Below are 12,697 nucleotides of genomic sequence, written 5' to 3'. Positions count from 1 at the left end.
AACTATTAAACATTTGGGTTGAAAACCTAACATTTCACATTTTTTGTCGTTTTTTTATGGGGTTTTAAGAGGACATATAGACAAGCCAGCATAACAAAAGTCTAAAAACGTAAGGAGAGACCCATAGTAAAATGATAAGAGCTTAAAAATGTACAGGCGCTGCTTCTGAGGCATTTTTATTTGATATTTTTATGGTATATACAATTTCTGTGGCTCGGAACTGAAGCTTCCAAGAGCTTAATGTTGGATTTCACTGGTGTCCAAAAGATACTTGATTCTCTGAGGGTTTCAAGTATCCAAAAGTCTAAGCTCATGCCATTCCACCAAGTGGCTTACTTTACCTTGGAATGTAATGTGAGTGCTTTTCAAAAAACCCAAAAAAAACCAAACAAAAAAAACAATGGAAAGACGTTCAAATGGTATTTGTATTGTGTCCCTCGCTATTCGCCGCTTTGTTCTTGATGAACTCTGGAAATAGTGGCGTTTATAGAAGTTGTCATTTCGATTTGATGACTATTGTCGAACATTATGTACCATAATTCATAAAAGAATGGCATATCCAGTATCCAGTATCCAGTTGATGCGGCGAATGCAAGATGGATGAAGATGAATGGGCCATAAGAACATCTCATTAGGCTGAGTGAAAAATAGACCTATGCGAAGCACCTACTTCTACTTCAATCGATTCCAGAGTGCTGTGGATGGTGGTGTGCCTTGTGCTACATATACATACATACATATATTGTCGCCACTTTTGTTTGGACTCTAATGAAATACGCATTATTTGGCAACTGTCTGGCAGGCAGCGTGAATTTAATATCTAGCAACAAGGTTTCTGCTCCTGCTCCTGCCCGTTCCTTCCTGATGGCTCCTTGGTCGAGGTCCTCGCCTGTCATCCGCAAACGATGCCATTCATTTTAAGTCACATGTGTCGCCCGGGCATATGGCCACATCCTGGGCAAACCGATTCGAGGACATTGTATTGCGGTCGAATATCCCCATATCCCTGTATCCCAAACCCTCGGCTTAAGTGTTTATTAATATCGAATCGTGCGAACCCGGACATGTGTTGGCCCCCTAAATTGACTTTGCCGTAACTGATAAGGTCCCATTCGCCAGAGACGCAGCCTGTAGTTATTGTAACAAGCCATTTGCGATTGTTATCGAGCTTTGGCGAAGACAACAGATGGTCACACTACACGCACGTAACGCAGCCAGGATTCAAAAGGAGTCCTTGCACACAGCAAGGATTCAATTCGATTTGGTTTGATTCAACTCTGGTCGAAGAACAATTGCGCACTGAGAACTGCAAACGGCAAACTGCGAAGCTCTTGAAACGGCAATAATGAACTGCGCCCTTCTCCGCGCTTCTCACAATCGCAAAGGAGGTCACGGGGTCAGCAGCTGGCGAGAAGTTCACAATGGACGGAGGGGAAAAGTTCGCCCTCAGTGCTCTTCAATTATTGTAATCTACTATAAGGGGCTCTTATATCAATATTTTCGATTCGTTTTCGAAAAGTGTTCTTAGCCGAGTTCTTCTGCATCGCTCGTTTCTTTTTGGGAAGCCCCCTACTCCCATGCCAAATTCACATTCCTTGGCCGTGCCAAAATTCTTTGCTTAACTTTCGCCTCCAGTGTCTGCGAAACGAGCTAACCTGGCCCAAAAATACTATACCATACTGCAGGATGCTTTCAGGCCTTGGCAACCCCTCGGTTGGGCACACACACACATACACACACAAACACACACACACTTACACTCGAATGCAAGCACACGTTCTCGTTCCGCTGGGTAATGTCTTTATATTTGAAATTGCTTTGCTATTAAAACAAAATAAACGACGCGACGCGCAACTTATAAATTTTGTTTGAAAATCAAGTGAAATAAATGCAGTGGCAGAAGTAAGGCGCTGAAGGGATGGGGTTTTCTCCCTTTTTCTTCTTTTTTCTTTCTTTTTTTTTGGGAAAATCTGTACCGGAGTGGAAAAACAGAATCGAGAGACCAAGAAAAGAAACGAGGCGAAAACAAAAGCGCAAGACAAACACGAGATATATACCCTGCAAAAAGGGTGAGGAGTTGGGGCAATAAATTTAACTTTTAGCCGGCTATGTGTGAGTGAGTACACACACACACTCACACACACACTCACTCTTAGGAAAAACACATGACCATAAATAGCAGTGGAAGAAAAACCTTTGCCATTTCCCCTCGCAAAGAGGTCCTTTTCGGCGGTTGCGACTTTTAATTTTATTGCCAAGGTCCGAAGGGTTGCAAAACATACACAATCCCCACAATTCCTGTCCACTAAAATGTTGGCCAATTGTCTGCTGTTGGCCGTTGGGGTCAGCTAATAATTGGTAGACGACTCTTCATATATCACTGGCGCCCCAAGGTAGTTGATTCTAGTAAATAATTGCCCAGCCGAAAGAAGTAAGCTATGGTAAATTTACGAGAAGTTCCTCAATTGATTTCGGTTGTCTTAATGAAAATATGTCAACTCAGTTGGGTGCCATGTATGCGGCCCCTCCTTTCGCTCTCTCATTTTCGATATCCACATTCACATCCACCATTTTTCATTTTAATTTTAACATTAATTTTCAATTCAATTTCGCTGCTCATTGTCATCAATTGAAGGCAGCAGCTTGATCCTGCCACGAGTTTGTCATTGATGAATGCCCTGCTCTTGGGGCTAAGAAAAGTTTCTCATTTATTTCCTGTTCCTGTTGCTGTTCGCGTTTGAATTTGATTTTTATTTATTGCGTATTTTTCTAAGGCTTTGACTTCTAAGGTTGCCTTTTAATAACAGAAAACTCGCATAATTTCGCCCGAAACTTTCTCCCCAAGCTGATTAGTCCTCTTGCGGTGGCAAAAGTTGAGTTCTCAATGTGGCTGGGGGGCTATGGCTACACCCGTTTCCTTTTCGGCTTTTGATTTGTGTGTGCGTTATGTAAATTCATTAAGCTGCTGCCTAAGCTGCTGCGGCTTAGTAGCCCCACCTGTACCGCGCCAGTGCCACGCCTCCCCACCGCCCATCGCCCACCGCCCACCGACAAAAGGCCAAACAAACAAATTGATAGCCAGACTTTTGCTCAGTCGACTTTTGCCTTGCACTGACAATGCCGTGGAAAGTTTTCATTATGCATGTGCGCCAAAAACTTGGCAAACAAAGAAAGTGCTGGGGTTGGTTGGTGGTGCAAACTTTCCCGGACCAAGCTTTGGCATAATTAAAATGTTTATGCGTTTAATTGCAAATGAATTCGAGGCGAAAGTTGCCAGCTGCAACTCTCTCACACACATAAGCACACACACACAATGACAATTGGTGTATCAAATTTCAGCGAGTAATCAGAGCGACTATTCCCATCTTTCGTCGAATGGAAAAGGATAATAGCTTGGGGCTCGCTCAATCGGAAAATTGTCTTTAAAATTTAATCAACAAGGAACAAGGGCATCCCGAACTCTGAGGACTCTGCCATGTGAGTGACACACAAACCGCAGTTGCGAAACGCCGAACCCAAGCCAAGCATTAGTTTATGGCCTCCATGGCCACTTATGACATCGCTGGCAAGGAGCAGCACTGCCCAGGATTATTGAAGTGGTTCCCCCAAACCAAACCAACCCAAACCAAACCAAACCGCAATGTCTTCGTTCCACACAGATGCGTCGACTGGAGTGGAGAGGGCCTACTTTGTTAAGAGTGGCTAGCCGCAGGACACAGGACACAGGACTCTCGCCACTGTCGCCTCCTCCGCTTCTGGCCAAGACATTAAACAGCTTCATTACCTGCAAATTTCTAAATCAAATACGAAGAAAAACCACAGGCTGAGCGCCAACACCAAAAACTGCTCACATCGGAGAGAGGAGTCAGTGGCTCTTGGAGTCTGCAACCGAAACGGAAACTGAAACTGAAGCCCCAGAATTGATTAGCCAGCAGCCAGTGACAATTTGCGGGCTGGATGGGTTTTCGCTTCTGGATTCCACTGGCATACATACTACGAGTATATGAACATGACCATTGCAGAAGTATAAACGATGTTTGTTCCCGAAATTTGCTGACAGGACGAAAATGTTGCGGTTAATGTCTGGGCGGAGGTCCTTCAGCTCGGATTTCGTCGAGTTGAGTTGAGTTGACTTGGGTTCATACGTTCATATGTGGGTAGTAAAGATGGCAGATGGATATTAAGGATGGTTGGGGCACATTTACTTGGAGTTGTGAGGGCAACATTGTGGTTGCCTTGGTGGTCAAGTGCGGATTCAAACGGCAGTCTCTAACTGGCACAATTTCCCCTGGGAAAACGCATTAGATCGGTTTCAACTGTCTTACGCTTTGATCTAGTAATCTGTGGTGTGTCGGGACTTACACCTGTTCCAAAGAATTAGATATATAGTATTAGTGCAAATATGTAATGCTTTTCTTTCGTCGAACACGTAATTCAATTCCCAGATATTTATTTGCTTACAGTGACTAGGGGAAAACGGAAGGAGCCTAATTATTCGTTGAGTAGGTAGTCCCAACTAGTTAGCCATTCAATTCGCCCCGAAAGGGATTGCCTTTTGCCTGGTAGATGCTAGATGCTAGATGGTAGAAGGTTTTCCATCGCAAAACTCCTTTTATCCTTGTCCCAGGAGCAGTGAGCACGAGGCTCTTCTCTGCTCACTTACTGTTTTACATTTGAATGGCTCGGCAGGTCTCCAATCAGTCTCGCCTGGAGGCATTCTTCTAGTTCATTTAATGCAATTTGCTGTCATCGTCACCCAATGAACTCTCCTCGCCGTTTACCGCCACCCCCCCGCCCGGTCGGCGATAGGATCTGTATTGTATTGTCCTCCCAGCTACCAGCTCCCAACTTCCAGCTCCCAGGTGGCTGGGTATCCTCCTGGCAAGGACATCACACTCCCCACCTCCCACTCCGCCCATGAACTGCTGTTATCTTTCGGCTGCAACAAGCCAACAAGCAACAAAGCCATCAGGAACAACAACAGATCTGCAGAGATATTCTCAATGTACAAGCATACTTTATAAAGCACATATAACTTACATATATATATATATGTATATATATAAGCTGCGTTTATGTGCCCGATGTAGCAGGCAGAAGAAACAAAAAGCACCTGCCCGAAAAAGAAGATAAAGAAACGTCTTGAAATGAATTCATCCCCAGGGACTTTCGACAGGGCCCAAAAATTTGTTTACGGCTTTTTCTTGGGGCCCAAAGAATAATTACGAGTACAAACCTGGTCGGTTCATCTGATGACACACAAATAGCCGAATGTTAATGAAAGGCCCCTGTTTCTATTTGGCATGCTGCGTAAATAAAAAGCGCTGTGAAATAAAATATGTAAATATCATTTGCAATGTCTTTAATGTGCACGTTCCTAATGAGTTTTCAGCCCCCCGCCAGCCACCACGAAGGCCACTCAAAGTGGCCTCCTCTTTGGGTGAACATAAAAAAAAGAAAAGCTAATATGGCAAATATTTGATTTCTGTTTTCCCCATCTTCCATTTGCAGGCAAACACCAAGAATAAAAAATAAAGCGAGAGGAGAGGAGCACGACGCCAAGGCAACTGCAGCCGGAATTAACACAAAAGGTAAATTTAGCCTCGAAAGTTCCGTGGTGCGGCCACCTTGGCCACCTCCGCCCACTTGAAGCCCCACAAAACTGTCGTGCACTTCAGCGATGCTCCAGCTAAGCCACTTATTTCAGTTGGCCCACAAGTGGCTGGCCAGATCGAAGGGGCTACACCCTTACTTTGCTTATACTACAGGAATTGGTGTACATAGAAGTATACCCTTACTTTGTTCTAGTGTTGCTATTCCCTGTTAAATATTACGCATATTCTGAATGGAAACTAATTCTGAACTATGTAGTTGGAGAAATCAGTGCTCAGCTGGTTATAATATCAAACATGAAACATTTTAAATAGTATGTAGATAGGTGATTGAATGTAGCTTATATAAATTTGAAATATGAAATTTGCACATTTTCTGTGCAGCTTGAATAGTGGCAAGGTGATTGAATGTAGCTTATATAAATGAGTATTTGCCTTCCAACTTTTCAGAGAGAGAGAGAGAGGGAGAGAGTGCCCTGAGGCTCGCATTGCTCCATGAACTTCTTGCCCACATCCTTTATCCTTTATCCTTCAGTCTGTACTGTCGGTCGAGATTCAGATGCTTAACGAGCAGCACTTCGCGATGGGGAAAACTATTTTTCCGCTCTCGTCTCCATTTCGGGGTTTTTTCCTTTTCTATTTTTTTTTTTCGTTACCGTGGGTTTACCTTCTGTATGCTAAGTGAAATTTAATGCTGTGGAAAATTGTAAGATCTCAGTACTAATATTTATTTTCATATTTTTGTGCTGAGCCAACTGGGCTGTGGATTCAGAACGGAATGAAGAGGCTATCTGCACTCCCACCGCTCTGTGCGCAATAATTTCATTTGCAATTTACCCAATCCTGACCGAATTTTCGCACCGAATACTCTACTCCTATTTGCAGCAAACCATCGAGCACACATACATATGTACAAGTGTATACATATACAAGTGTATACGTATACGTATAGATGAAATTAGTTTTTTGGTTAGCTACCATTGTTGTGCGAGCATTCGTGTCTGTGGGCAAAACTAAATTGCAAAATGATATTACCACAATATTATTACCAGTTTTTCAATTTTTTGGGGCACGTGGAGAAGGCATAAAGTACACAAAACCGAAATGTTCAAATGATCGCGCGGCTCTCGGCTGCTGCAAATTTAAACAAACAGGCGAACGTGTTGGATGGGGTTTTCCTCGGTTTTCCATCGGTTTTCCCTCGGTTTTCCGTGGGTTTTGCCGTGGGTTTTCCGTGGGTTATTCGTGGGGTTTTTCCCGAAAAACGTAGGGGTTGTCCTTTTACCCGTTGAACGGCAGGCGTGTCTCGTTTGGACAACGGCAACAACCATCGGAGATGCCTAATGGCTAATGGCCCGTGGAAACGTGCCTGACTGCGCTGATTTGATTTCTCGGGTGCCACAAATTTTGCCGGCCTTTCCCAGGCATTTGCTGAAATGATGAAATGAGCAAACATTTTTATGAACAGAAGCCGCTGGTCGTTAGCTGAATTCATTTTCATTTCCAGTTTCTGGACTAAAGGGTTTCCAAACACGGGGTGCGGTTATAAATCAGATTGCATTTTCAACAAGTCGCACCCAAAATCAAAAGAAAATATAACCAATTTGGCCACTACAAAAATTTGCATTGAGCTTAAGGTGGCAGCTCCTTTGCATGTTCATTAGGGCTGCCCGATGCAAAGTGGTAAAATTGCAAGGTGCATGATGCATTTTATATTTTACAAATGCATTACGTATACGCCGTGTATTCGCGATGCAATCACGCCGAAAATTCGTTTCCATATATTACACCAGCACACGTACACGCGATGTGTGCACGTGTGTATGCGGGTGTGTGTGTGTGTGCTTATAATATTTGTGTGTGTGCTCGAGGGGGCGGTGGGCAGTGGGCAGTGGGCGTGGCTCTTCAGCGAGGAGGGTTAAAATGCTTTTGATTGTTTGCCCCTGCCAGTTATTTATATTTGTATTGACTGCATTTTTGGTTTATGTTCCAGAAGCCTGGCTGGCAGTGGGTGGTTGGGTGGTTTTTCGAGTGGGTGGTGCATAGCCAGTGGGCCAAAATCCCCAAAAGGGGAAGGGGAGGGGGGAGTTGGGCTGTGGGTGCTGGTTGCACTGGGTCATGCCACTCTATATTTCTGTGGGCATTGCGGCAGCTCAATTTCGTTAGTCGAGCTCGGTTAAAAAAAATGTTTCATACTCACAGATTTCACTACTGGTTTTTCTTTGGGTGCTATAAATATGTGTGTGTGTATGTATATACATACATATATATATTTGGTAGGCAAAAAAATGTTGCAAATGCCAATTTTTGTTGCCGTTTGTTTTGGCGTGCATTGTGCATTTGTGTTGCTTTTGCTGTTGCTTTTTGCTGTTGCTGTTGCATTTCTCATGCTCCCTTTTTGGCCAGTTTATAACATTTTGCAATGCTGCTGTTGTTCGGGTTTTTGGCAAATTGGTTTACAGGCCGAAAAAGAGGGGCTAAAACAACAAAAATAGCCACTACTCCACTGCTATCCTGAGGCTAGAAAACTGCGTCGAACACTCACTCAGTTGTTATTGTTGTGATTGCTGGCAAAATATTTATTCTCCCCTTTTTTGCATGTGTTATAGCATATTGTGATTCACCATCACTCCACGAACTCACCCACATATCCATTCCATTTTCATTTCCATTTCCATTCGATTTTCCTGGCCTCGAATCATTGCTAACCATCCGATTTTCGCACTTCCTATTTACAAAATGACACGCATGTCCTAAGCGGATATGTGACAACAAAACAGAAAAGTGTATAAAAATTAAACAATTTTAAATTCCCTTGCAAATTAATTGTGCGATTAAATTGCCTCTTTCCGCAGAGTAATATTCCAAACTGCCAAACTGAACTGAACTGAAGGTGAAATAAAATAATTGTAAATGGCAAATTTTAAATATAATTTCCATATGTTTCCCTATAGAGTTATTTACTTGTCAAGGAGCTAAATTCGATAAGTATTGTGACTTTTATTTCACATGGTTAGTTGGAAGACATTGACAAGGAAAACCCAGAGGAATATCCTTTCGTTTTTACGCCGCACTGCTTCTTATGCAGAAGGAAAAGTTTTCGTTTTGGGGAAAGGGAACTGTGTATTTTACCAAGATATTTTCAAGTGAAAATTCTTAAAATTCCAGAATTACATGCTCTGTGCGAAAGCTGTGGGAAAAGTAAGCCGCAGAATAAATAAACAGACCTCCAGAACTTCAGAACTCCAAGAACAATTGGAAATAGGGAACCGCAACGAATTGGAAAAAGTCAAAAGCGAGCGATGTAAGTGTCTATGGATACATCTGTGTGTGTGTGTGTGGCAAATATATGTATGTGTCAGTGCATGTGGGACTGTGAGTGTGCGGGTGTGGGTGTGTGGGAAAGCTTCCAAATGACAAACATTTCAATTAAATTCCAATTTGAATAAATTCCTAGCAACCAAAACAAACTCCATCTTCCTTTTTGCCTTCGTAGCAGAAAATGGTAAAATAAAATAAAATCAAATAAATGTAAAAATAAAATGAGAGAGAAAAAAAGAGCGAATGAAACGTAACAAGCAGAAAATTACATCAGCGACTGTCCGAAAGTCGAACGAAAATGCCAAAAACAGCAGAAGGACATCCAGGGTTCCTGGGTTCATTCCGCGAACTCCAAGGACCCCAGCCCCAACCCCAAGTACGGAGAACAGAGAAACGCACCAGCATCAGAAACTAATTAAGAGAATTGCAATTGACAATGGTGGGGGATGCTGAGGGATGGTGGAGGGGGGGAAAAGTCGGGTGGCAGTCGCATAATGAGCTGCGGATTCGACTTGAGTCACTGCATCTGCAGCCGCGGACAAATCGCAGGAAAATCAGCGCTTAAGGAAATGAAAATCTGTTAATTTCGCCACTTTTCCATGATCGACGGCGAGATGCTCCTTAAATATTAGGAATAATCAGTATCAAAGTTATCTTTAATAGTTAGCCACTTCAGATGTCCAAGGTGAATGCATATATTATTCGTTTAGAGATTTGGAGCTTAAAGATGCCACATAGCTTATGTGCTCCACTCAGCAGCCATAAATACTACAAAAGCAAAAGCCACTGGGTGGGAAAAGAGATGGCGATAGCAAGAGAGAAAGAGAGAGAGAGAGAGAGAGAGAGAGAGAGAGAGAGAGAGAGAGAGAGAGAGAGTGAGAGAGAGACAGTCAGAGATAGAGGCCTGCTATCGACCTCAATTCAGGGGCTCTGGCTTCAAATGAAATTGTAATTTTATACAAATCGCAGTGGCAATCGCCGGGCGAAAAAGGGCAAGGCGAGCAGCCGACGGGCGGAAAACTTGCGGAAAACTGAATGGAATGGGATGGGTAAATGGGTGAGGGGGGGAGAGGGGGAAAGAGGGGGAGTGGCACCGCCGCCATACGTGCCTTGGCTTCATAGAACATAGAGCACTGATGGCCTTACCTCCCACCGCCTTTCTCGAGTCCTCCCTCCGTCTCAGCTTTCTACTTTCTACTTTCGACTTTCTCCCGTTCTCCCGCTCTCCCCATTGGAACGTGACAAACGAAATCTCCTATTTCCCATTTCTACCTTTAATTCTGGCGGCTCTGCTCCTCTGCCTGCAACACCTTCCTCCGCTTCCTCTGATGACCGCAATTTGTAGTCATTGAGTGTGCCAAGAAGCCGGCGACCTGGAGAAGACCAGATTTCTCACACAGCCAGAAATGAGAAAAATCCTTGGGCGAGCAAAAGGGAAGGACACGAAAACGAGCCACTTGTGTTGTTCACTTAAATAGTTGCAAGTTAATTAAGTTAAAATATGGCCAGGCGCTGCCAGAAGGTGCAGATCGAGCCGCAAGGAGAGTGCCTACTAAACGAAACGAAACGCAAGTGCACAACTCGAAAGACAAACTCGGCAACTCGGGGCGTATGTGCGTTGTCCTTGCTGTTGTCCTTGCCCATCGTCTAATAGTCAAGCTGTCCTTAAGCTGTGTGCGTGTGTGTGACAAATCAGAAGGCGTCAACTAAAGATGATTGAAATTGAAAGAATCACAAGAACTCGGGATGAAGAGCGAGTGCATGGAGCAAAGGCCAAACTTTTTGCACTAGTCATACATACTAGTCATACATTCAACGTGAGGTTGAATCAAAAGTAATCAACTTATTAGGCACCTTAGGAAACTTTTACGTTTACGAAAAATAGTTGACAACCAGCAGGAGCAAGTTAAATGTTAAGCAAATAGTTTTCTAGAAATTAATGCAATTAAAAATGGAAAAAAGTAGATAGTCTTAAATTTGTTGCCTTCAATAAAGAGACTCGAATTGATCAATACAACGACTGTGGGAAAGGTAAAAGATGAAAAAGGGAAGGAGAAAACTGGAACTGGAAGGCAGGTGCCACATCAGCTTCCTTGCCATAATTATTGAACTGAACTAAAACTTTCACCTGGCTGATGGCTGATGGGGGATGTCTGTAATGAGATACCCCGTGCCACGCCCCCCGGCTGTTTTCTAATTAGTTTTTAATACATTTTCTATACATTTCCCATAGATTTTCCCCCACCTACACACAGAGCATCGCATCGAGTGATACACGATACAAGCCGCTTACAGGGGATCAAAGCCACTCAATGACTAATTAGCATATGGAGCAAGTGCCACCTGCTGCGGCATAAATCTATATATATACACATACATATATCAGTAGAAAAAAATAATGTGTATTTTAATATTTTATGTGGATTCCCTTCTAAGAAACACTAATTGCCAAAGCTGATCTGGTCATTCCACTGCACAGAATCCATTCGTTTTTTTTCCCTGTTCATGTCAAAAAAGTTTTTGCTTTTTTGGCCCAAAATAAGAGAGAGCCAAAAGCGTTAGCTATATATCTATTTGTGTTTTATTTTCGCCACTGCTGCCTTTTCGAAACTGATAAAAACAACGTTTGCCATTTCGACAGCCGTTTGATGGCTTTCTTGCCCCGCAGTTCTGCTGTGGTTAGCACTTTTCCACCAGCTCCCCTCCAATTCGAGTTTAGTTGTTGTTCGAGCCGCCATTGCGTGACAGCCGTTTGTCTCATCCCCCCCCCCTTCCCGAGGCGCTCCTCCTGCCACGCCCCCATCCACACGACCCCGAATTCTTCAGTCACTGAGTGCCTGAATGACAGACGGCAGGGACAAAGCGACAGACTGACTCACTGACTGACAGCGAAATCATTGAAATGTCACTTGTGCTGTCACTTTCGCTGGCTTTCCTTGCGGTGGTGCGATGCGGGTGGTGCTGTGGTGCCAGTGGTGCCAGTGGTGCTACACGCTGGAAAATGTGTATTTCCTTATGTGAGGATGGGCCTAACCTTTGGCAAAGCAAATTTATTTTTTTACTGCGCAGTACTAGGCTGTAAACAAAATGCCAAAAAAACTACGCATGTCTTGTCACTCATTAAATTGTTTGTGCAAATTAATAAAAGAACAAAGCAAATATGACCCTGATGTTTAATGTATAAAATATTCGATATAAATACATAATTATTGAGGAATATTGAAAAGTTCTTTTCCTTTATACACAGTTGTATCCAGTTTGATATCCCCTTTTATCCGACTGTATTTCCACGTCCATGTGCCACGTATGGGATTTCCATGCGCACAAAGATTTCCCCCGCCCAGTCACTTAATGTCAGTTAATTGAGCTGCCTGCCACGGCATTAAATCGCAACGCCCCCCTTCGCTTTTTGCATAGGATTAAAATATCCTTTGGCAGTATGCCACCAAACCAAAAAAGAAAATTAAAATCGAATTCGGTGGGTGGTGCGGTGTGGTGTGGTGTTGTGTATTTGGATGGTAAAAATGTGAATGCATGCGAAAATAGAATACATTCGTGGCCGGTTGCTTGCTTGCTGGCTGGTTGGGTTGCGTTGACTGAAAATGCCGTTTTTTAATTGAAATTGCACTCATCATCATCTATCATATTTTCAGTATTCGCAGCGTTATTTTTGAAGACTTAATTAAATTGACAGCCCGCAGGCAGGCGTTCCACATTTAAATTCGCATGTGCGCATGCATTCAGCTCGGGAATTGTCACCTGAA

The 12,697-nt window shown here is 43.3% G+C and overlaps 1 protein-coding gene across 1 annotated transcript in view; it reads left to right on the top strand.

The window, feature by feature from the left end:
- The window catches only part of LOC122624097 (zwei Ig domain protein zig-8), a 127,171-nt gene that overhangs the window by 53,630 nt on the left and 60,844 nt on the right, over positions 1–12,697 (top strand). Inside the window, exon 3 of the mRNA XM_043803536.1 lies at positions 5,512–5,591. The gene's annotated coding sequence lies outside the window, so the exon portion shown is untranslated. The remainder of the gene's footprint in view (positions 1–5,511; positions 5,592–12,697) is intronic.

The sequence above is a fragment of the Drosophila teissieri genome, chromosome X (genome assembly GCF_016746235.2).
Source record: "Drosophila teissieri strain GT53w chromosome X, Prin_Dtei_1.1, whole genome shotgun sequence".
Taxonomy (NCBI): Eukaryota; Metazoa; Arthropoda; class Insecta; order Diptera; family Drosophilidae; genus Drosophila; species Drosophila teissieri.
The sequence above is the reverse complement of the archived record's forward strand: the minus strand, read 5'-3'. Positions and strand labels throughout refer to the sequence as shown.